The sequence below is a fragment of the Ambystoma mexicanum genome, chromosome 1q, assembly GCF_040938575.1.
Source record: "Ambystoma mexicanum isolate Mex_15411 chromosome 1q, UKY_AmexF1_1, whole genome shotgun sequence".
Taxonomy (NCBI): Eukaryota; Metazoa; Chordata; class Amphibia; order Caudata; family Ambystomatidae; genus Ambystoma; species Ambystoma mexicanum.
The window spans coordinates 433,108,523-433,133,158 of record NC_090922.1 but is presented as its reverse complement, the minus strand read 5'-3'; the positions used below and the strand labels follow the sequence as shown (position 1 = coordinate 433,133,158).

The following is a 24,636-nucleotide window of genomic DNA, read 5'->3' as shown; positions in this document are numbered from 1 at the left end:
AGTTTTGGGATTTCAAACCCGAATGCTAATAGCCATAAGCACCCATTCCATGGGCTAGAGAGGGTGGTAACAGCACCAGGACCCTCGTTAAAGGCCCTTGATATGCTTCGGCCTATTAACTCGGGTCCCGGGCCCTTATCATCCATTCCAGCCCGTGGAATGGGTGCTTATGGCTTAATTATATCCCTGCTGCCGTCATCAAAAAGCGATATCTTAAGTTGATTTTTTTTTGTACTTGTCATTTAAGTAGTGCCTTTTATGATTATAGTCTCAATGCGCTGTTAGTGGGAACGCCCTCTGAGGACCGAAGTCCAGAGTGTTGGAGGTCATGGAGTAAGATTAAGATGCGTGTGTTCATTTGACCAAATAAGGCTTAGCAGGGATGGCCAGGCTGCGGTAGAGAGCAACCCATGTGGTCAGAAATGTGGATGGGTGCTTAGAGGAGTCAGGAGGTTACGTGAGTGGTAGAGACTCGCTATGTGTTCCGCGTACCCAAATTTGTCATAGGTCTTCGCTGCATTCTGATGTCAATGGTGTGGAGGCGTAATCTGGCTTCAGCAGGTGGAGAATTATGTGAACAGCACAACCAAATGTTGTCATACTCCTTGCTTTATTCTGATGTGTGTGGGTAGTCATGGCTTGCGGCCAGCGTCCACCAGAGTGGCGCGTTAGTCGTACCTTGCAGAATTTGGTGGTGATTTGTTGTTTGTACGCCTGCTCAGGCAATTGGCTTCTTCCGTCGATACTTGCAGCTGCAATAAAATGGTTATTTATTTATTTTATTTATTTATTGTTCACTTATTAGGCGCTTATACAATTAGCAAAACTGTTTCAAAGCACCAACAGGGCAAACAGGGTGGGGACAGGCGAGGGTAATACAGCAAGGATAAATAATTTCATCAATAGTACAACAAATAATGAGAATAAAGGGAAGGGAAGACAAACCTACTATGCCTTGTGAGTGTTCATAAGGTGCAAGTGCAGGAGGGCGGGTGAGGGATAAGGTGCTTAAAAGCTCATGGTGAAGTGCTCAGGGTAAGTGCTAAGAGGAGAATAACGTAAGTGCATAACGTAAGTGTAACCACCCATGGGAATGGTGTGCCAAGTAAGTTTAGCAAAAGACAGCCACTGGGATGAGCGATGTGGGAGGTCAAGGCCCCGAGGACACATAAGGGCCCTGCACATCAGTCACGCCACTGTGAGATTAGCAGGGAAGCGTGGAGGAGAAGGAATAGGTAAAGAGAAAGGTTTTGAGGTTTTTCGGAACATAAGGAGGTCTTGCTCAAGATGCAGAGGGAGAGGGATGCTGTTCCACAGGAGGGAGCCAGCCGAGGAAGGTGATCGCCCATTAGCGACAGTCTATGCTTCAACTATTTGCAACAAGAGGAGCACGGGTTTACTTCTAGGCGGATAACGCAGTGAGTCTACCCAGATATCGAGCGCTTACTGTACCTTTTCTGTTGTTACCTTTACCATGGGCGGCCCATCCTATAGTTCATACATGCGCAATACCTGCCCCCCTCCCTTCCTTCCATAGCAATTCCCGTGATGGTTCTTGATTGCCCTCCTGAAGTATTGCACGGGGGACCCCTACCTGGCCTATTGGTGTGTGACATGGCCATGACACACATCCTCCCATGACAATTGTGACCCCATGCCATCTGCTGTTGGCCCTGGCCCTCTTAAGAAGCATTCCCTTTTTCAAGTGTATGCATTTGAAAATAATTTGGCATGGACTCTTTCCCTTAGCTAGTTTAGGGACCACACTCCTGTGATTCCTCTTAGTCTCGAAGGACTTCCACAAGGGTGGTTGAAACGGTGTAGGCAAAGTCTTTTGCCAAACGTGTATGGGTTCCCCTCTGTGTGCACTCTGGAAATTCCAAAAACTGAAGATTGTTTCTTTGGGTGAAATTCTGATGTTCACCCAGATTAATATCATCCCTTCCCTGCGTGGTAGTGAGAGCCTGAACTCATAATCCAAGGCTGTAGTACAGTCTTTTCCCTTGCTTCCCTTTCCTCAAGATACTCAGTGTGCTTCGTACTCTGAGAATGGCCTCCCTTTACCTCTAATGGATGTCTGCAGGGTGGCAGTGTAAGCAGTTACTTGCGTGAGTAGTTCATCCCGCTCGCTGCCAAGCCTGCCATTACCGCACTAGGACTTACAGTGTATTGGCTAAGAGGGATGAGGCAGATGACATCCTGTAGAGCAAAATGTGTGTTTAGCTTCCACAAGATCTTCAACAGTTTCATGGATTCGGGCAGGCAGGAGCGTTGCGGTTAAGATGTCATCCCTTGGGCTACCAGTTATCAGTGTAATGACAGTCTTCACTTTCCACAAAAACAGCCACCTACTGAGATACCATGTATCCTCCTTCTAGCAAGCACATCTACTTCAACAAGCTGGTGGGCGTGTTATATGTCTCATGCTGACTGGCGTGGTTCTGGATAAGTACTCTACAGTGAGCTGCAATCCACAGGCAGAGGGGAGTCAAAACTACTTGCAAAGTTTAGCGTATACTGCACTCTGCATACAAACCACTCTCTTATGATATGATATGATATGGCATTTATAGCGCGTCTATGCAAAAGTGCTTCAAGGCGCGCAGAGGCAAGGGAGGGGAACAAAGGGAGGACAGACAGCGATCCTACTAGGCCAGGTGTCATTCAGATCACGCAAGTGCATGGGAAGGGGCAGGGACAGTGCAGTACAAGATGATAACAATAAGTAAGTAAGCGGCCAACATGTGGCAAGGGCATGGGTACGTGCGGACATCAGGTGTCAGGGGATGGTAGGGGGACTGTAGGGATACAGAAACAGTCTCCAAGTGCGGGGGTTGCCAGGTGGGCAGTGCAGGTGTGAGACACTGGCGGGGTAGGGACCTGGGCCTGAGATCAGAGGGTGTCCAGGTAGCCAGTGCAGCATCATATTAAATGAAAGCCAAAGCCAAGAACTCTGCTTATGTCTTCTCATGCTTTCCATTTAATAAGTGCTCCGCCTAGGCCTATATGTTAATGGGATTTTGTGTTGTATGGGAAATGAGTGGGCTGGAGGTCACTGCACTCCAAGGGATTTATAACAGTAGACTCCAATGCTTCATTTACAGCCCACAGAACGAATAGGCAGGAGTGACCAATAGCGAGCAGTGCGCTTGTTTAAAGGCGCAGTGCCCTTTATTGTTTCACTGTGTAAAATGTTTAAAAATAAATAATAAAGGCATGCCATTGTCCGGGTGCCCTGCCCTCCAGGTTTAAGAAGAACGAGTTTCCTTTGCTGAGCGATCTTGTTAATGAAAATAGCTGTAACTTTAGGTAATTGCAAGACAGTCCACCAGAGGTCACTGTTGCATTAGAGTGACCTCTGATGGACTGCCTTGCAGTTATTTTATGATAGTGTTATTTTTGTGCAGAGGAACTGCTGCAAGCGCTATAAATCTATGGAAGAGGTCAGAGAAGAGCTTCCACTGAATAAACATGTATTCTTCTCTGCTGCTGTGAAACACTTATCTGCCCACTTTTCTCAGTAGTTTGTGCAACTAAATTAGGAGGTGAGACATTACGTGCCAACCTTGTGAACCTACCAGAATTTTAAAAACACATGTGCCAAATATAGCATTTTGAAGCGCAGCTTTCCAAATTTAACTGGCTATACAGACGTATATATGCATGGACACTTCAGAAGCCTTCTTTGCTCAGTACAATCATCATCCATCACAAAAACATTGTAATTTCTCACTGATAACAGATCCTTTCCGCTTCTAAGCACTGTGCCGATAGCTGTGATAATTAACCAACTTACTAGAACACAATGTGTCAATCTCAGAAGGTTGAAGCCAGCCATATGATTCAAGTCTTTGACTGCAGGTTCGGACCGCATCTGTGAAGCATGTGCTTTACCCACTGAGCTAACCTGCCAACTTAGAAATTACAATTTACTTGCCTATAGAACAGCTTCATGACACCACAGCCCCGTAATAGTGTCTAATATACAAAAGCAGCTTTAACTACATTACAATGTGCATAGGATGCTGCAGCACAGAATGTCAGTCGGTTTATTTTCAATGCCTCTGAATGTGTTCCTTTTTTTATTTTATTTTTTTAATAACTTTTGTATTGTGTTTTGGTACAAAATCGTGCCTTACGCAATTTCATAAAACAAGAAAACAGACAATAGAAAAACTATACAAACTCTTTGCAGCCACATACAAAAGAAACATTTCATTGTACATACTCTAAAACATATCTTTAAAAACTCATATTCCCTTCTAAAATCTGACACAAATGCCCACAATTTGTTAATACTACATTTCCAATTGACTTTGGGCACTTCCCTCCTCTTTTGATTAACACTCCTCTAAACCAATCAACATCCCCTCACACACTTTGATTACCTGGTCTAGCTCATTGAAGACTTGTATCAGTAGCTTGCAATGATTAATGATACCTGTTCTGTCGTCATGAGTCTATTCCATAGATCAGAGGTTATATCACAGCCGAATGTGTCTATCGGTTTCTGTGCCATAGAAGGCCTGCTCAGAAGGTACATAACTGAGTATAGAATGCCTTTGAATAAACGACATTACTCAAGATTCTTGCCTATCAGTTAATGCACAAGAAACAATTAGCGATTAGTCACTGTTCTAGGGAAGGCATGCCCATAAATCTTTTATCTTCTCTTCCACCGGGTGCAACTTGTTGGCCCACTTTTTGGTTTTGGGGCTCTTTGGTGGTGTAAGCCACCAAATATCACCAAAGAAATTGCTACAAGAAGAAAGGGGTTCCAAGAAGCAGTCTTTGTGGTTGTCATGACAATTGGAAATGCTGTGGCATACAATCCTCAATGCACAAAAAGTATATTCCTGTTATACTCTGCGGATGTAATCCAATAGTGGCTTGTTTAACGTATTTTCTCCCTATCGGGAGAGCTGTCACAAGTCACCTGTCTGTGTGACTTTCAATGCAGCTCACACTTTCAACCCGGCTTGCAGAGTGATCTGTTTTAGAGAGCGCATTACTACAACAATGTGTGAGGGCAATTTTTGAAAGAAAGGTGTGCAGCATTTGAAAATGCTTTGAAATACTGGAAATGCTAGGTTCTTTCATGTGTTGGAAGGGCTGTTCAAATAGTTTCCTTTATTCAAGTTGACTATCGAAACGTAGCTTTTGTAAAAATTGTATACTTTTGTGAGAATGGTATACTTAGGCCTTCATTTCCCAGCAGAACGTGCGGTTAGAATGTGCGTTACACCTGCGTGCTGCTCTCACCCCGCCCGCCCGCCTCTCCCCTGTTCCAAGTTTGGAACATTGAGCTGCTAGCCCCAGCCCAACATGTAGGTGAAGCCGCCACAGCTCTGCACCACCCCTGTCTTCTTGGACACCGGGTTCCACAGGCCGTAATTTTATTTTCCTATGGCAAATGATCTGTGGATATCATGGTTTAGGATCCATACATGCCTAACCTCTGGGTTTTGCCCGGAGACTCAGGGTTTTTATGCTCTTCTCCGGTTTTCCGGGGAAGAGCGTTGAGGCTCTGGGTTTTCCACTATACTCCACAGTAGTCACTTTGCCGGCCTCCCTGAGACAGAATCACTGGACTGAGACTCCCGTCCCTGCCACTGGTAATCAGCTGCCCTTCATCCTCAGTCTCTTGCTGTACACTCATTGCAGACATTGGGGGGGGGGGCGTGTGTGCGTGCGTGTGTGTGTGTGCGTGCGTGCGTGCGTGCGTGCGTGTGTGTGTGGTGGCCCTGCTGTTGCTGAGTAGACAACTGATTGGCACTGGAGACATCCATCATTATTCGGCTGGACATCTGCAGGCTGCTGCTTGCAGACAGCATGTGTGTGTGCGTGTCGTGTGAGCCAGCTTCAGGAGCCTCTAATTAATGTGAACCCTTACTAAGCCCGTACACCGATTTCCAAAACTCAAAATAATCCTTACACCTTTTACTGCATTCATTTATATTCATTTATATATTTATTTATATTTATATATTCATTTAGTTATTTTTACATTTGAATACTGGTTGCATGTGAATTAGTTGGTTTGTTTCTAATGATGGCTACAATAACTGAATTTACCTTTTTGACATGTGGGTGGGGCATGTGGGCGGAGTCTTGTGTGGCTATGGGCGTGGCATAAATAGCAGGGTTTTTGATTTGAAATGTAGACAGGCATGTTAGGATCATCTCATTATCTCATCTGCAGCGATTAGATCCAGATGTGCAAAGGTGCATGAGTCACTATATGAAGAGGTATTTGTGTGTGTATGATACTACTACTGGAAGCTTTTGCTTATTACAGCCGGAGAGCAGATAATGCTGTCAGGCTCCTTCTTGCCCTGGGCTGCTGATGAGTGCTTCTTTTTAAACTTCCTGTTTTCCCGGTCTCCCCCGGCCCAGGGGAGCCCGGGAGACTTCCAGCGAAAGTACCAGCAATTATAAATGCAACGCTGTTGTATTTATAATTGCTGCGCCTTTCATTTGAAGTCTCAAGGCCCCCTCTGGCCTTCATTGTGGGTATGCAAAAGTTTCTTGGTGTTGTGAAAACATGGCCAAATGCTCCAACCACAGGGCTGTCAGGACTATACTGCACTGTTGATCCCTAATAAGGGTGAAACCAGGTATGTAGTTGTCCTGGCAGCCTTGCAAATGTCTGTCTTGGGTTGCTTTAGCTATGTATAAAGTAGGACTGCCCTCTTAGCAAAATGAAAAGATGATGGCTGGAAGGTTTTGAATAAATCATAACCACGGGCAAAGCTCTGGGCAACCCTCCAGACCATCGTTTTTCAGTCTGCCAAGCCATTACAGAAGGGGGAAAACCATATGCAAATCAGGCATGGTCCTACCCCAAAAGGGGCAGTCCAGCCCGAACTGCTAGGTCACATCCCTTCTGCACGAGACCACAAGAATCCCCAGACATGTTTCAGCCTTGTTGGGCGTCATCAGTGAGGAGTAGCTTGGGTCTCTAGGCACGGCAGACTCGGGACCCACGTCTGGGCATACCCGTCCCACTCGGGGTGACTTTAGCAAAATGAAAAGATGATGGCTGGAAGGTTTTGAATAAATCATAACCACGGGCAAAGCTCTGGGCAACCCTCCAGACCATCGTTTTTCAGTCTGCCAAGCCATTACAGAAGGGGAAAAACCATATGCAAATCAGGCATGGTCCTACCCCAAAAGGGGCAGTCCAGCCCGAACTGCTAGGTCACATCCCTTCTGCACGAGACCACAAGCATCCGCAGACATGTTTCAGCCTTGTTTGTTTTGCTACGGACTGCCCTCTTAGACAAAGACAATTTCCTGGAGAAAAAGGTTTGCATTTGAGCTAATTTGCATACCCACAATGCCTTGCTGTTGTGGCTCAGAACTGGAGGTGAACTTCCTGCGATGGCTACTAGGTGGTGTTTTGGAATGAGTGACTTGGCTCAAATAGAGTTTCCTATTTCTATATATATACATGATATATATATATTTTAATTTAGCCCCATAGGCTTATCCTATTGATTGAACATTTGTATTTTAATAATTGACTGCATCTTTAATGTTACTCTAAACAGTAGTCTCTTGTAGAATGCATTGACAGCTGCGATGGGTAGTCATACGAGCACCCATACCAATACATCACAAGTGTAAATGCGCTGGCTTTAATGGGATTACCCATATGTAAACAGTATTTGCGCAGGTGCAAGTATACATACTACTGCATTTATCGTGCTTTCTTGCCATCATGGTGCCATCCGCAAATGACCACTAATCGTAGATTGTGCAGATTTCAGGGCCCCTGTTGGCGTTTGCTTCATCGTGACTTAATAAAAGCAAAATACAATGTATTAATATATCGAGGGAGCAAATTAGAAGTGAATAACCCTGGCCAGTTTTAGTTCCAGTTCCATGAATTAGCATAACCATAATGCAGCTACTGGCGCAAGGCAGGCTATAGCAATCTTTAGCATTCCACGTACACAGTACCAGTTACAGGTGTTCCATGTTTTCAATTTACAGACACCACCACCATATTTTTTAATATCCCAGACTGCTCGAGCCAGAACACAAACTCTCGCAAGGATGCGTGGCCCTGTTATCTTCTGTAATCTCCAGCTTCATAAAACACTGGCCAGATAAAGTGCTCATCTATTCTCCCAGACATGTGGCGAATACAGCAGCGCTGCACCCCCCACCTCCCCCAACCCCTTCACCGCAAAGCACAGTCTCCTCACTATGCCGTGTTCATCACTCTAATTAACGAGGACAGCTTTTTTATCCCAAAATATAATAGGGAGGATGAGTCCGTTTATTACCATGGCCACTGACTTTCATTTTACTTTGCTAAGAATTGCTGAAGCACGACAGAAAATACGTGGCATCCCCAGCAAGAAAACAGTACTATTTAACACACACAAACAATTGGCTGATGTTGTACACATTTATCGAATCTGCGGGTTGCGCAGGAGTGAAAGCAGGACATCTAACACCACTCAAAGCCTCCCCCTCCCCCTCCATGTCGTGCTAATGGAAATAAATGTGCAGTTTTGAATCAGGATGTAGGCATGTAAAAATAAATGAAACGTTTTAACATTAATTAGTGTTGTTTTGAAATCATATCTTACATATACTTGAAATTCGCTCTCCATATAAATGGAAAATATGAATGGAAAAAATGCGGTAATCACCTGAAAATGTAACATTTTATTTGGAAGATGCATGGTATCTTCCCCATTCAAAGATGCCCTCTAGTTTTGGCTTATTTAAAGAGAGCTTCCTTATAGACAGTCATCCAAGATGGAGTTCAGAGATGGGCAGCACTCGGCGGGATTAGCCATAGGGATTAGCATGGCTAGGAGCAGGGAATGGGAGGGATTCAATAACCTAACAACTGTGTATCGCTCCTCAAATGTCATCTTCATTGGTAACGCATTACAGACCCTCATTCGAACCATATTTGAAGCTCTTATGTTAAAGCTCTTATTTTAATGACAATAGTTTTGGCTTAAAGGTAGTGCTTTCTGCACCACCTAATAGCCCAAACTAAAAGGTAGATGACCAATTCCAGCAAGGCATTCACGGACGTGGTACTCGAACTGTGCTCTCTCGAATGCTTAATCGGGGGCCCATGTCGATTCTACTTTTACAATCCAACAGCCAGCAAAAGCATCACTGCAGAACAGCATTTTGCAACGTAGGGTATCAGGTAATAAAATTGTGGCAAAAATGTTGCGGGTAAAAAGAATTGCGGCAAAAATGCAGTGGTTTGACCCAGTAAAGGTGTACCCCATTATACCATTTAAGGGGAGCGGGGGTTGCATAGGTCCGGGGGTTGCGAGGGTATCCCCCGCATCCTTTACATGATTGTGGCGGCAAAACCACAGCATTTTTGCCACGATATTATGTATTCACTGCCATTTTTGCTGCAATTTTAAGGCATGGAACCCAACATAGGGGATAGAGTGATGCTCTTCGATCCGGCTCTTACCTTTATCTATAACATCAAGAATGGTTGCATGCATCTGTTCCCATGTCGACAGTCTGCAGTGTAAGTTTTGACTTTACAAAACATATAAAATAAACAAACGTAAAATGAAAACAGAATTGGATGGCAAGGGGTTTCGAAACTTGGTCAATTATATAGAACATTGACTATTTCCCCATGCTTGACTTTTTCCCTCGGCCATCAAAACCAGAAGATTAGTTGCACATGTTAATCATGAATTCTGTTAATTGTCTGTTTAATGTCATTTTGTAGTTCTCTACCAAAAATAAAAAATTAAAGGCCTTTTCCAAAAAGGTGTTGGCGAGGGTGATATTCAAACTCTGCTTTCATGGTTGCTCAACATGAGAACCAGTAAATTTCACTTAGTGAATCCAACATCAGCTTGTACTCAGGTTAGGCAAAAATATGTGCAGGGGTTAGCACGAGTTCATCCTAGAGCTACACCTTGGAGAGGGTGGAGAGGTGCAGTTACTTTCTTTTTAAGCATACCTGCGATGAGGAAAAGAAATAAATGAAGCAGTGGTCACTCGTCGAGACAAGATGTTCGCGTCAGGTCAAAGAGTGCATTACGTGCCAGTAAATATTTCATCTTACGAGGACAGGTAATGAACATTTTGACATCACAGGCTTGTTTATGGCATTTTACTGTATAGACAGGTAGAATGCAGAACATCTTTGCTGACCTAGACATTCCAAGAGTCTCTCTCAATGGTGATGGAACACCATTGTAAGAATATGGCACAAATGACATCTAGAGCAAATGTGGAGCTAACCGCAGCATTTAACATAGAAAGAGGGATAGATACATCAGGGCTGCATTACTTTCCCCTACTCTTACCACTCGAAATGAACACATCACTATTTTTCCTTGAAGATTCCACCAGTGATGTGCATAGTCTGTGCCCATGTTTTCAAACAGTAACTGCAAAGATCCTGATGGTTTTGCAGAAATTGGTTTAATGGAAGGGAATACCCTTGTGTGTTAGGACCTAGGGTAAATATACTCATATAACAAAAGAATGTCCTAACAGACTAATGTGTGGGCACAACTGTGTGCATTACTCTTATAACCAAATAGCGAGGGGCCAGTAATCATTTTGTTTGTGTGCTCCTCTGTAAAACTCAATGGGCCTCATTACGAGTCCGGCGGTAACCGTGCCTGAAATTCCGGCAGGTTCCCGCCTGACTCGTATTACCATTCCGCCTCCGTGATTCCCAGATTACTGGGGCATTACGACCCCAGTGACCCGGGAATTCCGGAGACGGAATTTAGTAAATTCCCATTCCCATTGGACTCAATGGGAATGGGGAAGTGGAAACACAGGCACGATCTCGTGATGGTGTCGGTGTTTCCACGACCGCCTGCAGGCGGGTGGCGTTAAACCCGCCAGATCATACCTGGCGGGAATGACACCTCCTGCTTGCAGAACTCGAGATCACCCAGTCCGGAAACAACAGTGGCGGCGGGTTTACCACCACCGTTATTTCCAGACTGGGTGACTCGTAATGAGGCCCAATGTGTTCTCCATCATGTTGTATTGGTGTCCCTCATGGCTTAACATCAACCCCTGGAACTTGGGGCACCTATATTAATCCTCGTTGTATACTCAGTGGTGGGTGAACCGACTAAAGATTATCCAGTCTGATTTTTTGTTGGTACTCATGTGGCGGAACTAGCACCTAATTCTTACTTAGATATGTCCCTATTATAGTGTGTTACGACATCCTTGTGTTATATGAGTATCTTTACACTAGTCCTAACACACAAGTGTCTTCTCTTCCGTTAAACATATTAGAATACAGCACAGGCTGTAATAGGGACCATACAGAATTTAGTACAATCAGATGATTGTTTGTGGTAAGATGCTTGGGGAGGAAATGCTGGCTGTGGCATTCATTTTTTTTCTCCAGTTGAATCACTCCCTGTACCCGGTCTACTCCTCACTCCTCTCACCATCCCTTGTCCTGGGAGGACTGCGTGAAGGGGAGTGCTGCGGCTGGCATTTTTTAACGCTGACATTCGGCTTCTCCTATGAACACACCAGCTCTGTTGTGGGATTTCCTCAGTCACAAAAGGTATTACAAGAGGTTTGCAGCAAGTCCAGTGCAAGATAACGATAGTAACCCTGTCTGTAGCAGGCACACTTGAATGCCCTCGATGAAGCGACTTTGGGTAATATTCATAAAGATTAGCACTGAGGCAACTTGGGAGAGGCTCTGAGCATTTCAGATTTGGACCGGCTTCCTTATGCCTTTGGCACAATTCCTAAAACTGGAGAAAATCAGGAGCTGCCTTGCAGCATCTTTCAGATGCTCTCAGGGCTCAAGTCGAGGATACACATGGGTACACAGGTCGCCTGGCCTGAAGTCAAGATTCTAGAAATCGAGGTCAGCTATCTACTCTGAAGACGAACGAGTATGCAGAAGATGAACTTTCACAAGTTAAGGTGCAAGAAATAATAAAAAAGGATGCCAAGTTTTAATTCATTTAGAGCATTTAAAAGCTGCAAAATTAACCAAATTGTGGTCTCTTGTCACATGAGCGAAGGATGGAAATAGAGTTTGAACTTGGCATTCCAGACACGATAGCGAGTGCCCTCACTCCTGTGCATTCTCAAAGTCAAGGATACTCTGCAAGGCCAAGTACAAAGACAATTTGATGGCAGAAGGCATGGGTGATGACAGATGCTGGGCTAATTGGAGGGTGAGGTAGTTTCATGTCCTATCTCCTTGCACCTGGGTCTGGGCTTACATGCTGCTAAATGAACCAAATGTTCCAGACATGGCACAACCATGCAAACCAATTATATCAGTCCATATAACAAAGGACAGGACCTTATAGTTTGAAGACCAATGAGAAACTGTGTATCTAATGTTTCTGAAATGACATGTGTTTAGAGGTAGGCATAAGTTGTCCACCTGATAACAGACAGCCAATAACGATCATTGCTCCTATAGAAATGTATACTTAGATATCTCCCTTAACCAATCCCGACCCTTGATAGATTTTTTCACTATTGCCATATAGTATGATGTGACTCTGATGCATTTGTGTATAAGAACCGCATTTTGCGTGGTGCTCATTGACAGACTGAGCATACGCCCATTGATGTTTGTTGTAACCTCCCTGTTTTAGATCATTGTTAATAAAACAGTACTTTGCCATCTTCCTGAGTTGGTTCGGTTATTCGGACTCAGAATTACTCTGGTGTGATCTCATCCATTCCATGTGCACGTTCCTATGAGTCATATGCTAAAGTCTTTACAAATGAAAGGGGCCTCGAATCTCACAGGGCCCCCTACAAATGCCCCCAGGTTGGCAATGAGTAGTCTTATAAAACAGCAATATATTAATTTACATATTTCGTTCTGGTGCTTTAAATGTGCTCTTTGCTGCGCTCGCTTTACAAGCTGCGTTTGCTGGAGCCCTTGCTGCTGTATACAGAAGTGTTATCTCCTCGTTGCCTTTTAACACTGGTTCCTCCACATCAGCCACTTATAGGAGTTCTAGATTTTCAGCGGGCACTTAGTTTTTAAGCTCCCTGCTAGCATGCCGCCTCGTGATAATCGGCAGCTATTAACCTTATCTTTGTGGCCACTTAAATAGTGCCCAGGCTGGGGGTGTGGCCAAGTGGCAACGGAGATGGCTGCGTAGCTCGGGAGCTCAGGAGTGAAGAGATTTTAAAACTATGAACTAGGTGATTTATTCCAATTTAAAACCACGCGACTACAAAACTTGATTAATAGCTGGCATGTGCTCACAACATTAAGAAATTATTCTGTAATTCAACGTACTGTTACTCTGCTGCAGCTTGCATTGCACCGACACACCTCAGGAAAGCTGTTAGCCATACCGAAGCGGGTCGGAAGCAGGTCCGCTCCTGAATCTCATATATATTGCATGGCTTGGAGGTTGGTGCTGCCTCGTTCCTCAATGGATATTGTTGACTGTACGAGGAGTGGCTGTACCAAAACTCTTCTCTGAAAACTGCTCAGCTGTGTGAGGGGGCGAGGCCTACATCAACGGCCTCACATTACTCTTGATGCCGACGCATCCTGTCAGCTGACGGGCATACGTGTCTAGGAGATTCCGCCTGCTACGGGAAACATGCCTTCTATACAACAAAGGTCATAAGTCTTTTTCTTTTGGATTTTATCCATACGGACAACAAACCTAAAGTACTGCCTTCCTCACCAGTCATTTTTCAGACTTGGGCCAATTAAATTAGTATTCCACAAAGAGACTTCAACTAAAATGTTATTGTAATTCCATTTTAAAACTTCCTGAAATCCTCACAGTGTTAAACATCTATTTACCTTGCTGTGTTTCCTTCCCAATGTGTTCTCAAGTATGGTTTAGAACTACTTGTTTTATTGATTTTTATTCTCACAGACACCAGGAGCCATTATTGTGGGAGAAACAAACATGGATACAAGTAGTACACTGTATACATTGGAATCGCAGCAGTCTCGTCCTACAATTCTAAAAGAAAATCCCCTAAGCTGATGAGTGTGTGGTACTATTACCATTGTTCCAAAAATTTGAACTGAATCAATATTCTAGAATCAACTGGCCATTGCCCTTATAACATAGCAGTGATTTCAAACTCTTCCATAAGATGTTTGGGACGTTTATTACCCTTAGTCATAGCATCATCAAACCAATTCCTGTAGGCGCAGGCCTCTTTAACATCAATTGAATCACATCTTTAACAGCCTCTCATCATATCAACCCTCATTCAATGTATTACTATGGCTGAACTTACCAAAATCGTGTCTCCTCTCGAGAATGCATCACTCAACTCCTGTATGGAGAAAAACTTAGAGGAGGTTGGTAACATCGGATCCTCCATTTCCTCGCTTGATTTCCGTTCCTCCTCCATTCAGGAAGAAATTAAAGAATTTAAATGTGAAATCAAGTCATTTTCTGGCAGACTTGAAGAGTGGAAGGCCTAGAGGGTATGCAAGGAAGACTTCCTCAATTGGGAGTTTGAAGTCAATGAATTAGAAGATAGAAACTGAAGAGACAACCTTCGTTTCTACAGAATCCCTGAAATAATTGAAGGAGATGACCCCATTAGTTTCTTCATCAATTGGATTCCATCTGCATTAGGAATGACCTTCTCTCCCCCATTAGAGCTACAATGTGCTCATAGACCCCGATTCGCCAACAATGACTCCTCACCTAGACCTTTCATTGCTTGCTTCCTAAGACATCAGCAAGCTCGTCAAGTCCTACAAGCTGTCAGGAAATACTTCCCCATATTCTTCCAGAGCCACAAAATCTTTATTTCCCCAAACCTTTCCAGAATCGCTCTGGCCAAAAGGAAAAGATTTCTGGACATTCTGGACTTTCTCTTCTAAAGTCACTTAATATCAGGTATGGCCAGCTCGACCGAGCTAGGATGATCATTACTATCCCAGATGTTCCTACTAAAGAATTTAGTGACCCAAACGACCTTCAGAACTTTCTTCAAGCTCTACAAACTTCTCTGATGGATACTACTTCTCCGAATCCTGCGGTCAACACTATGGATCCTCCTCTTCATTTGCCGATGTTCAGGATGCCCAAGAATCAACATATCGAATACACAACCAAATGCAGCAGATCAACGTCCTGTATATCACTTGATGCTTTATCCTCTGCAACTCATTTTAGAGACAAATCAAGATCTCCAATTAAATCAACCGACCCCTCTATTACTAGTCTACAGTCCTGATGGATTGAAAAGGGGACTCTTATGCATTATTTTTTCGCCTCTCCCAACGTACAAGCTACTGTTTATTTAATCTTTAAGCTTGATCATTTTACATAACTTAGTTCATGATTAATTAACTTATGCTATTGATCTCTCTTCTTGCTCTTCGTTTCTTCTGGTCTATGCTTATTCCGTCTCTTTACTCTGGTTCCTTCCATGATTCTAACTTTCTTATGCTATTTCTTTCGAGCTAATATAATTTCTACCCATTTGACTTTACTTACTTTCTTATATCCTTGTTTTTCCAACCATTTCATTCAAATGGATTGTGTCCTCCCACGTATTCCTCATCTTGTGATATTTGTTATCGCCAGCTTCGCTGCTTCGTAAAAAAAAATTCGGCAGAGGGCGCTGTGCTCGAATTCGTGACGTCGATTGTCCCTCAACGGGTTCCGTACCGTGTCGACGTCACTGTTGGTATAAATAGCTCGAGCCAAGCCCGTTGGCTTCAGTTCCGTTTTTCCGATTGCTTCGCTCTCGAGAACATCGCGCTTCGAGATTTTCTGTCAGAAAATGTCATCATCCTCTACTGCTTCTACACCCAAGACTGGGTTTAAGAAGTGTATCAACGGCGGTTCGAAAATGTCGATAACCGATCCTCACTGCATCTGTCTTTGGTGCCTGGGTTCAGATCATTGGACCGGCGACTGTGGCTCCTGTCAGTCGATGACGGAGAAGGCCCTCTGTGAGAGGAAAGGTAAACTAGCGGTGGGGCGGGAGGCTTCAAAGGCCACTTCGAAGGCCTTGTTGAAAGACATAAAAAATCATCCGATTCAAAACAATCGGAACGTCACAAAAAACCCTCTAAGAGATCCCGATCTCGTAGTAGATCGAGGCGCTCGTCATCTTCATCTTCTAAAAAAGTTAAAAGGAGACATAGATCTCCCTCATCATCATCCGATACATCGACCAAATTAGTTCGATGCCGTACTAAATCGGACTCCCCGAGCAAATGGGAGGACTTTAGAAGAAAGTTGATGGAGGTCTTTGAGAATGCGGCCTCGACCACCTCAAAGAAACCCCAAAAGAGCCAGACCCTGGTCGCTCCATCGGATGACACAGGGAAGTCGGGAACTACTGCGGTAAGACCCAGTAGTATGGGTGAAACCCTTAAAACTCAAGTCGACAAGTCGTCGAAGAATCCTCGAGAATCGAGTGTTTCCCTGACACCACATAAGAAACAGAAGTTGTCGAAGACATCCGCAACTTCGTCGACGCCATCGGCGCAGACAGCTTCGACATCGAAGCCTAAAGCGTCTTCAACGCCTTTGTCGAAGGCTTCATCGGGGCCATCGAAGATTCCTTCGACACCTTCGAAGAATCCTTCCATTCCTTCGATAAAACTCAGTAGAAAGAGAGGAGATTTACTCCATTGCCAAAATCAGACATTTTTAAGTCTATGCGGGTCATTCCGAGGTTGGAGGTAAGGGATTACCGGCGCCTGTAAGGGCACCGATGGCGGTAATCCCTTACCTCCGTATTCCGAGTTCCCTTTGCGGGTCCCTCTTTACCTCCTGTTTTTAGCAGTAGTAAATTACGGGACCCGCAAAGTGACCTTGGAGTAAATTACGGCACCGTAATTTACGGTGCCGTAATTACCTCCTTCCCCATTCCCATTGAGCCCTATGGGGGCCGAAATGGGGATGGGGAAGGGCTATGGTGAATGGGGAATTACCGGTCCATCCAACCTTGGAATGGACCGGTAATTACTCCATTCACCATGCCGGTATTCCATGGAGTAAATAGCTCCATGGTTGCCAACCATGGAGCTATTTACTCCATGGTGTAGTCCTAACTGTCTTCAATTTTTGAAGAAACTGGCTCTGAGGATGAGGAGATCTCTCCTTTTGGAGTGTAATATGGCACTAGACAAGTTCCAGAGGAACTTATAGACTCAGAATCTAAAATGAGAGACTTGTGCGAGACTCTGCATTCTGCTAGTGGCATTGACACGTCACCTGAATTAGAGTTTGCAAGACCTGACCCTGCAGAACATGCAGATTCAGGGTACAGGAGTTTAATGAGTGGTAGAATATATGGGTTGGGGTAGAGCCTCACCCACATTTGAACAGGACGATATGACAGACATAATTGTTCGGGGCCCCCAGAAGGATCCAGTTCTCCCCTTCCATAGGGCGCTTCAGAGAACAGTGGAAAAGAACTGGGAAACCCCTGACAAGATTGCTGCGGTAAACAGCAATTTTCCTAAGAAGTACAGAACTTCTACTTCTGATCCCGAATATCTGAATAGACATCCCACTCCAGAAAGTCTGGTTATTCAGGCGGCAACTACTTCTAGACAAACTGCATATCCAACCATACCTCTGGATAGAGAGGATAAGTAGGTTGATGCTTGGGCCCGTAAAGTTTTTCCTTCGGGTAGCATGGCCTTAAAGTCAACCAATGTCACTTGTACCCTAGCCAGGTTCACACATATCCTGTGGGAATGCATTTCGGTGGTGGCTGAACATATTCCGGAAGGCGAGGAAAGGGAAGGCTTCCTGAATATTGTCAAAGACGGAAAGAAGGCAATGGGGGAATGTCTCCAGTCTGGACTGACTACTGCTGAAAGTATTAGCAGATCCATGGCATCTAGCATAGTGCTACGCAGATTTGCGTGGTTGAGAAAGTCGGGTTTTGCAGCAGATGTGCAGGCCAGGCTTCTCAACATGCCTTTTGATGGCTCAAGGCTGTTTGGTACTAAGGCTGATGAAAGCCTAGAAAAACTACAGACCTCAAAAGCGGCAGCTAAATCCCTTAGTGCCTCCATGCGACAACCTCAGAAACCCTATTCGGGCTCATCTTCCTGGAGGAGTCGTTCTTTTCGGTACTACTCTTCTTTTGGTAGAGGAAGAGGACAGGCTTTTCAAAGGGGCAAAAGAAATGTCACTCATGGTGGACGAGGAAAGACTATAAAGCCATCTTCAGGAATGGCATCTTTACCCTCAGCCGCTCCTGCAGCCGCCTCCAAATCACTCTGAGGCCTTATCATACAAAACACCAGTGGGAGGCAGAATCTCTCAGCATCTGAAAGAATGGCGGGGCATTACTTCAGATGCTTGGGCACTGGAAACAGTAGCTCAAGGTTACTGCCTTCCCTTCCTAAAAAGGTCTCACGATCATCCACCGGGAGCCAACTCGATCAAAATTCCTTTTGCAGGAAATTTTAACCCTGCTAAAGAAAGGTGCAATAGAACACGTAACTGTAGCGGAGAGGAACACGGGTTGGTACTCCCCTTATTTTCTCATCCCAAAGGAGGACGGAGGATTGAGACCCATCTTGGATTTAAGAAACTTGAACACGTTCCTCAGAAAGGACAAGGACAAGATGGTAACCCTTTCTCAGATCTTTCAGGCTCTCCAACTCCAAGACTGGTTGGTATCATTGGACCTTCATGATGCTTACTTTCATGTGCCAATCCATCTCAAGCACAGAAAGTACCTGAGGTTTGCAGTTGGCGGTTCTCACTATCAGTTTCGAGTTCTGCCATTCGGGCTGGCCTCCGCCCCGAGGGTTTTTACCAAGCTGATGGCGGTATGGCAGCGAGTCTCAGGAGAGGGGGGGATTCACGTCTACCCCTACCTGGACGACCGGTTGATCAGCGCAGTTCTCCCGAACAAGCTCAAAAACATCTGTCGATCACCTGTCACTTCCTTCACAATCTGGGTTTATGACTCAATTTCAAGAACTCCCACATGATACCATCCCAAAAACTCCAGTTTATCGGAGCAATCTTGGACACTTCCTCGGGCAAAGCTTCGCCTCCCGAGATAAGAGCTCTCCACATTATGCAGATGGTAACAAAATTCCAGAAAGCCCAGCATCTGCCGGCTTTCGATTTTCTGAGGTTGCTCGGCCTCATGGCATCCTGCATTTTTATGGTGCCAGAGGCCAGATTGAGAATGAGATCCCTTCAATGGGCCCTCAGAACTCATTGGTCCCAGTTCTCGGGGAGTATGTGGGATCTTCTGCATGTCCCGAGCGCAGTTGCTCAGGATCTACTATGATGGGCTTGCAACGACAACATCCTCAAAAGGGAATCTTTTTGACAAACATGGCCCGAGATAACAGTAGTAACGGACGCCTCACTCACGGGGTGGGGAGCTCATACCAGCGATCTGAAAATCAGCGGTTGTTGGTCTCCATCGGAGTCCAAACTACACATCAACATGTTGGAGCTGAGGGCAATCAGACTAGTGCTGAAGGCCTTCCTGCCCTCTGTGCAAGGAAAGAATGTCCTGATAATGACGGACAACACAGTGGCCATGTACTACCTCAACAAAAGATGAAGCGAAGGATCACTGCCATTGTGCAGGGAAGCAATGGAGCTCTGGTTCTGGGCAATACGGGACGGAATCTCTCTATCGGCAGTTCACCTAGCCGGACAGCAGAACACGGTGGCAGGCGCTCTGAGCAGGCAGAGCACAGACTCCCGTGAGTGGGAGTTAGCTCAGGAAGTCCTTCTGGAGATCTTCACCCTTTGGGGAACCCCTGAAGTGGATCTGCTCACGACCGAGGTAAACCGGCAGTGCGAACAATATTGCTCAAGGGAATTTCCCCCCAGAGGAGCTCTAGGAGACGCGTTTGTGGTGGACTGGGAGTTCCCCCTACTGTACACGTTTCCTCCAGTCCCCGTGATTCCTCAAGTAATCAGGAGGTTGAGAAAGTTCAGGAAAACCATGATCCTAATTGCCCCGGATTGGGCCAGGAGGACGTGGTACCCAGACCTTCTCGACATGTCCATCTGCCCTCGAATACGTCTTCCGCAAAGAGAGGATCTTCTCTCACAAGAGGAAGGTCAGGTTCTCCATCCAGAGGTCAAGACACTCAACCTTCACGCATGGTTTCTGAGCGGTTGAGATACAGGGATTGGGACCTTCCCGACGACGTAATGGAAAAAGGCCAGTAACAAAATCCTTGTATCGGTGCAGTTGGAACGAATTCAGTAACTGGTGCAAAGATGTGGACCCTTTTCAATGTAGCACCCCAATGGTGCTTTCTTTCCTATTGCATCTAGCCAATCTGGGGATCCAGATCGGAAGAGTTAAAGGATATCTTGCTGCGTTGTCCATTTTCAAGCGCTCCTCGGAAGAGGTTTCTTACTTCAAAATTCCATTAATCATTCAGTTCCTGAAAGGACTTACCAATGTATATCCACCAGTACCGTTTCATGTCCCAACTTGGGATTTAAACCTAGTTCTTAAATTTCTAACTTGTATACCATTTGAACCTCTGCACTCCTGTCCATTGAGGCTTCTAACACTAAAAACTGTCCTTCTTGTAGCATTAACATCAGCCTGCAGGGTTAGTGAACTTCAGGCTCTCTCATGTAAACCTCCATATACCATATTTTACAAGGACAAGGTAGTTCTTGAGGTTAAACCATCTTTCTTACCGAAAGTAGTTTCTGACTTCCATTTGTCACAAAAAATAATTTTACCAACTTTCTATCCTCCTCCTCATTTGGGTAAAGAAGAGGAGAGATTGCATAGACTGGACCCAAAAGGGCCCTCAGTTTTTACATTTCAAGAATGTCAAAATTGCATCAAGATAACCAACTCTTTGTGGGTTATACAGGTCGTAAATTGAGGTTGGCGGTGACAAAACAAACTATATCCCGCTGGATAATTTTGGCTATATTGGAATGCTACAGATTAGCAGGAAAAGACCCACCGGATGGGCTACGGGCCCATTGCACGAGGGGAATGGCTACTTATATGGCTTTGAAGAGGGGAGTCCCTGCAAAAGATATTTGCTCGGCTGCAACATGGGCATCAAATCATACCTTCATCAAGCATTACTGCTTCGATGCCTCCTCCTCCAATGAGGGTTTATTTGCCAGGGCGGTACTTCATTCCGTCCATGAAAGCAATAACTAGTACTCCCACCTCCAAATTGACCACTGCTATGGAAGTCTATCACAAGATGAGGAATACGTGGGAGAACACAATCCATTCAAAGAACAAGTTACTTACCAACTGTAACGTTCTTTCGTCTGGATGTTCCTCCAATGTATTCCTCATCGACCCTCCTAACCAACCCCGCAGTACAGTTTACATTTTCTTACACTTTCCTCTCACGATGGGCCTTTCAGTCACAGATCACATCTGGGTGTTCCTCGAATATTTCCTCGAAAAAACAGAACTAAAGTCAACGGGCGCGGCTCGAGCTATTTATACCAACAGTGACGTTGACACGGTACGGAACCCTTCGAGGGACAATCGCCACCACGACCTCGAGCAGAGCACCCTCTGCCGAAAAATGTTTTCCGAAGCAGCAAAGCTGGCAATAACGAATATCACAAGATGTGGAATACTTGGGAGGAACATTCAGTCGAAATAATGTTACAGTTGGTAAGTAACTTGTTCTTCTCTCATATTCTCTCCTTGTCGCCTCCCCCTCCTTTTGTTTTATCCCCTATATTTCAATGTTAATGCTACTGTTTGGCATTTTATATTCCATTAATGCCTTAAAATACTTAATTCCATATCATTTGCAACTCATTGAATTGTTGTTTTGCCGTATCCTTTACACTACCTTCATCATCAACATACTTACTTATTCTAATGTCTATTAAATTCTTAACATGGAATGTTAAAGGTTTGGGACACCCTATTAAACGTAGTAAAGTATTATCTCAACTTGGTAAACAAAACTCTGATATCATCTGTTTCCAATAAACTCACTTAAGTTCAGACATAGAAAACCTCAAGATGAGAGCCCCCTGGATTGGACACACACTCTACGCGAATGCCCCAGATAAAAAGGGTGGCGTTTCCATCTTAGTAAATAAACATTTAAACTTTTTCTTAATTGATGAAGATAAGGATCCTGAAGGCAGATGGATCATCATCGATGCGAACATCAACAACTTACCTGTTACTATTGCTAATGTATATGGTCCGAATGCTCCTTATCCTCTTTTCTGGTCTAATCTCTCAACAAAACATTCTCAAAAGAACACGGACAAACTTATTTTTTGTGGAGATATGAACCAGATTCTTGATTTTGCCCTTGATCGAAAATCTTCCTCTAATTTAGTTAATTCCAAATCCAGGAATAGTTTTCTCAAATTGTTACAAAATCTAAATCTAACTGACTCTTGTAGATTCTGCCACCCTGATACCAATGATTATACGATTTTACTCCCCCTCACACCAATCTTTTTCCAGGTTAGAATATATTTTCATTAACTTCTCATTAACTGTCAATATTCTACATTCAAATATTGGCCCCATTACCATCTCTGACCACGCACCTGTATGCACCAGTTTTGATTGGACACCCATTAACAAACTTTCTCCTAGGTGGAAATTCAACTCGTTCCTACTTAAAGACAAAATATTAATTGAAAAACAAATGCATTTATTAAAGACTTCTTTCTCAACAATCGCACAGAACATACCTCCCAAAACAACAACTGCGACGCTTTCAAAGCCACCCTTTGGGGTTTTATAATACAATATGCGGCCATCAAAAAATGACAATCTGAACGCGTTCATAACAACCTCATGTCTTCCATTAAACAGCGCAAACAATCCTATTACGCCAACCCAGATCCTATCACTATGAAAGATCTTATGGCCAAATGCATTAAATTCAATAAAACATGCACTGATAGAGCCACTAACTCACTACTGAAATCTAAAACTAGAATCCACTGTTGTCCAAAAAAGCAGGTAAAATGTTGGCATTTTATTTAAAAAAGAAAAAAGAAAAGTCCCTCATTACCCACGTCATCTCCCCCAACAGTTCCAGACTAACCAAAAGACATTAGCGACGCCTTTCTAGATTTCTACTCCAATCTCTATACTCCTGACTCTTCTATTAACAATTCAGACATTCACTCTTTCCTTGAAACTAATAAAAAAGTTAATCCCTCCAACCTGGTTGATTAATCTTCTCTTGATTCTCCGATTTCCCTAACTGAAATTAAACAGGCATTACTAGAGCTTAAGCCTAACAACGCTCCAGGTCCTGACGGTCTTACCTCTGACTTTTACAAAATGTCAATTGACTCTATTGCTCCAAAACTTTTTGATCTCTATTCCTATTTTGTAGAAATGGGACAAAGCCCTGGTTCTTTTGGTGAGGCTCTTTTAGTTTTATTTCCCAGACAAGACAAAGACCCCTCTTTAATTTAAAAACTATAGACCCATTTCTCTCATTAACTCCAATTCAAACATTTTCGCTAAGATCCTCGCAAAATGTCTAGAATCACACCATCCCAAACTCATACACCCTGATCAAGACCTGGCGGGCTGACATGCACCCACAAGCACAGCTCGTAGTATGGCGGTACGGTCGCAACGGTGCCACTAGCGCTACCGGCACTGTTGTTGCCTTACCGCCATACTTATTGTGAGGCCCAATGTACCTAAAAATTGCTGGTCTTGTAATGAACCTAATGCAGACTTTATGCACTTAATCTTCAAGTGTAAACATGTACATGCTTTTTGGTCCTCGATTTGGTCTCGTTTACAAATAATTTTTGAATTAACAGAACCCTTAACACTTGCCAATCTAATGGGTGGACCTACTGTTAATCCAGCTATTAGTCAGATTGACTCCCCATCCCTGTTCAATTTGTTGATAAGTATTGCTTTTCAAAATATTGCTTACAATTGGAAAAATTGAACCAACCTATCATACAGTATTTGGTGGAACTCCATTTGCTCCATCCATCGAATTGAAAAATGGCATGTTTTTTCTTTTGATACTATGCAGAAATGTAACAAAAAATGTAATACTTTTGTTCAACAACTTAATGCTTATGACTAAAACGTTATTCGAAATCTGTTGTTTTTTTATCCTCACCCTCTTCTTTCCTTTTGTTTCCTGTCTTGTCCCTTTGTCTTTGCCCTTCCCTGTCTTTATCTCACTTATCATACAACATAAATAGGATTATATTCCTAACTTGAATATACTTGTTCCTGATTAACTGTTTAATTCGGTTTTGTGATTTCTGAAATATCTGTTGTTCATTAATGTTATACCGTTTTTTTTGTTGTACACCATTTTGTTTTTTCGTTAAACTAATAAAGAATCTTTGAAAAACAATTAAAAAAACAGTGACAAGGCTGGGTGTGAACCCATGTGATTCAGTTAGGAGGCCAGACACAAGACTACTCGTATTGCACATGACGAAACTTTAAAATGTCTTAAATTGATATTCTGTAATACAGGGCATGTGCTGTTACTCATTCTTGAGACACAAAAGATGCGCCCATTTTATTCTTAGCCAGCAATGCCCATGGAGATCTGTTGTCTTGGCAAATGAGCATTCATCCTGAGCACTTTCTTCAGATGGGAAAGACAAACTGAAAGACATTTGGATATGTTCAGTTCCTGTGACGTCACTGCTGACCGTGCCCCTGTTGGCAGTTGTGTAT

The 24,636-nt window shown here is 43.9% G+C and overlaps 1 protein-coding gene across 2 annotated transcripts in view; it reads left to right on the top strand.

The window, feature by feature from the left end:
• Window positions 1-24,636, top strand: part of LOC138528315 (5-hydroxytryptamine receptor 3A-like) — a 422,150-nt gene that overhangs the window by 283,318 nt on the left and 114,196 nt on the right. The window lies entirely within an intron of this gene.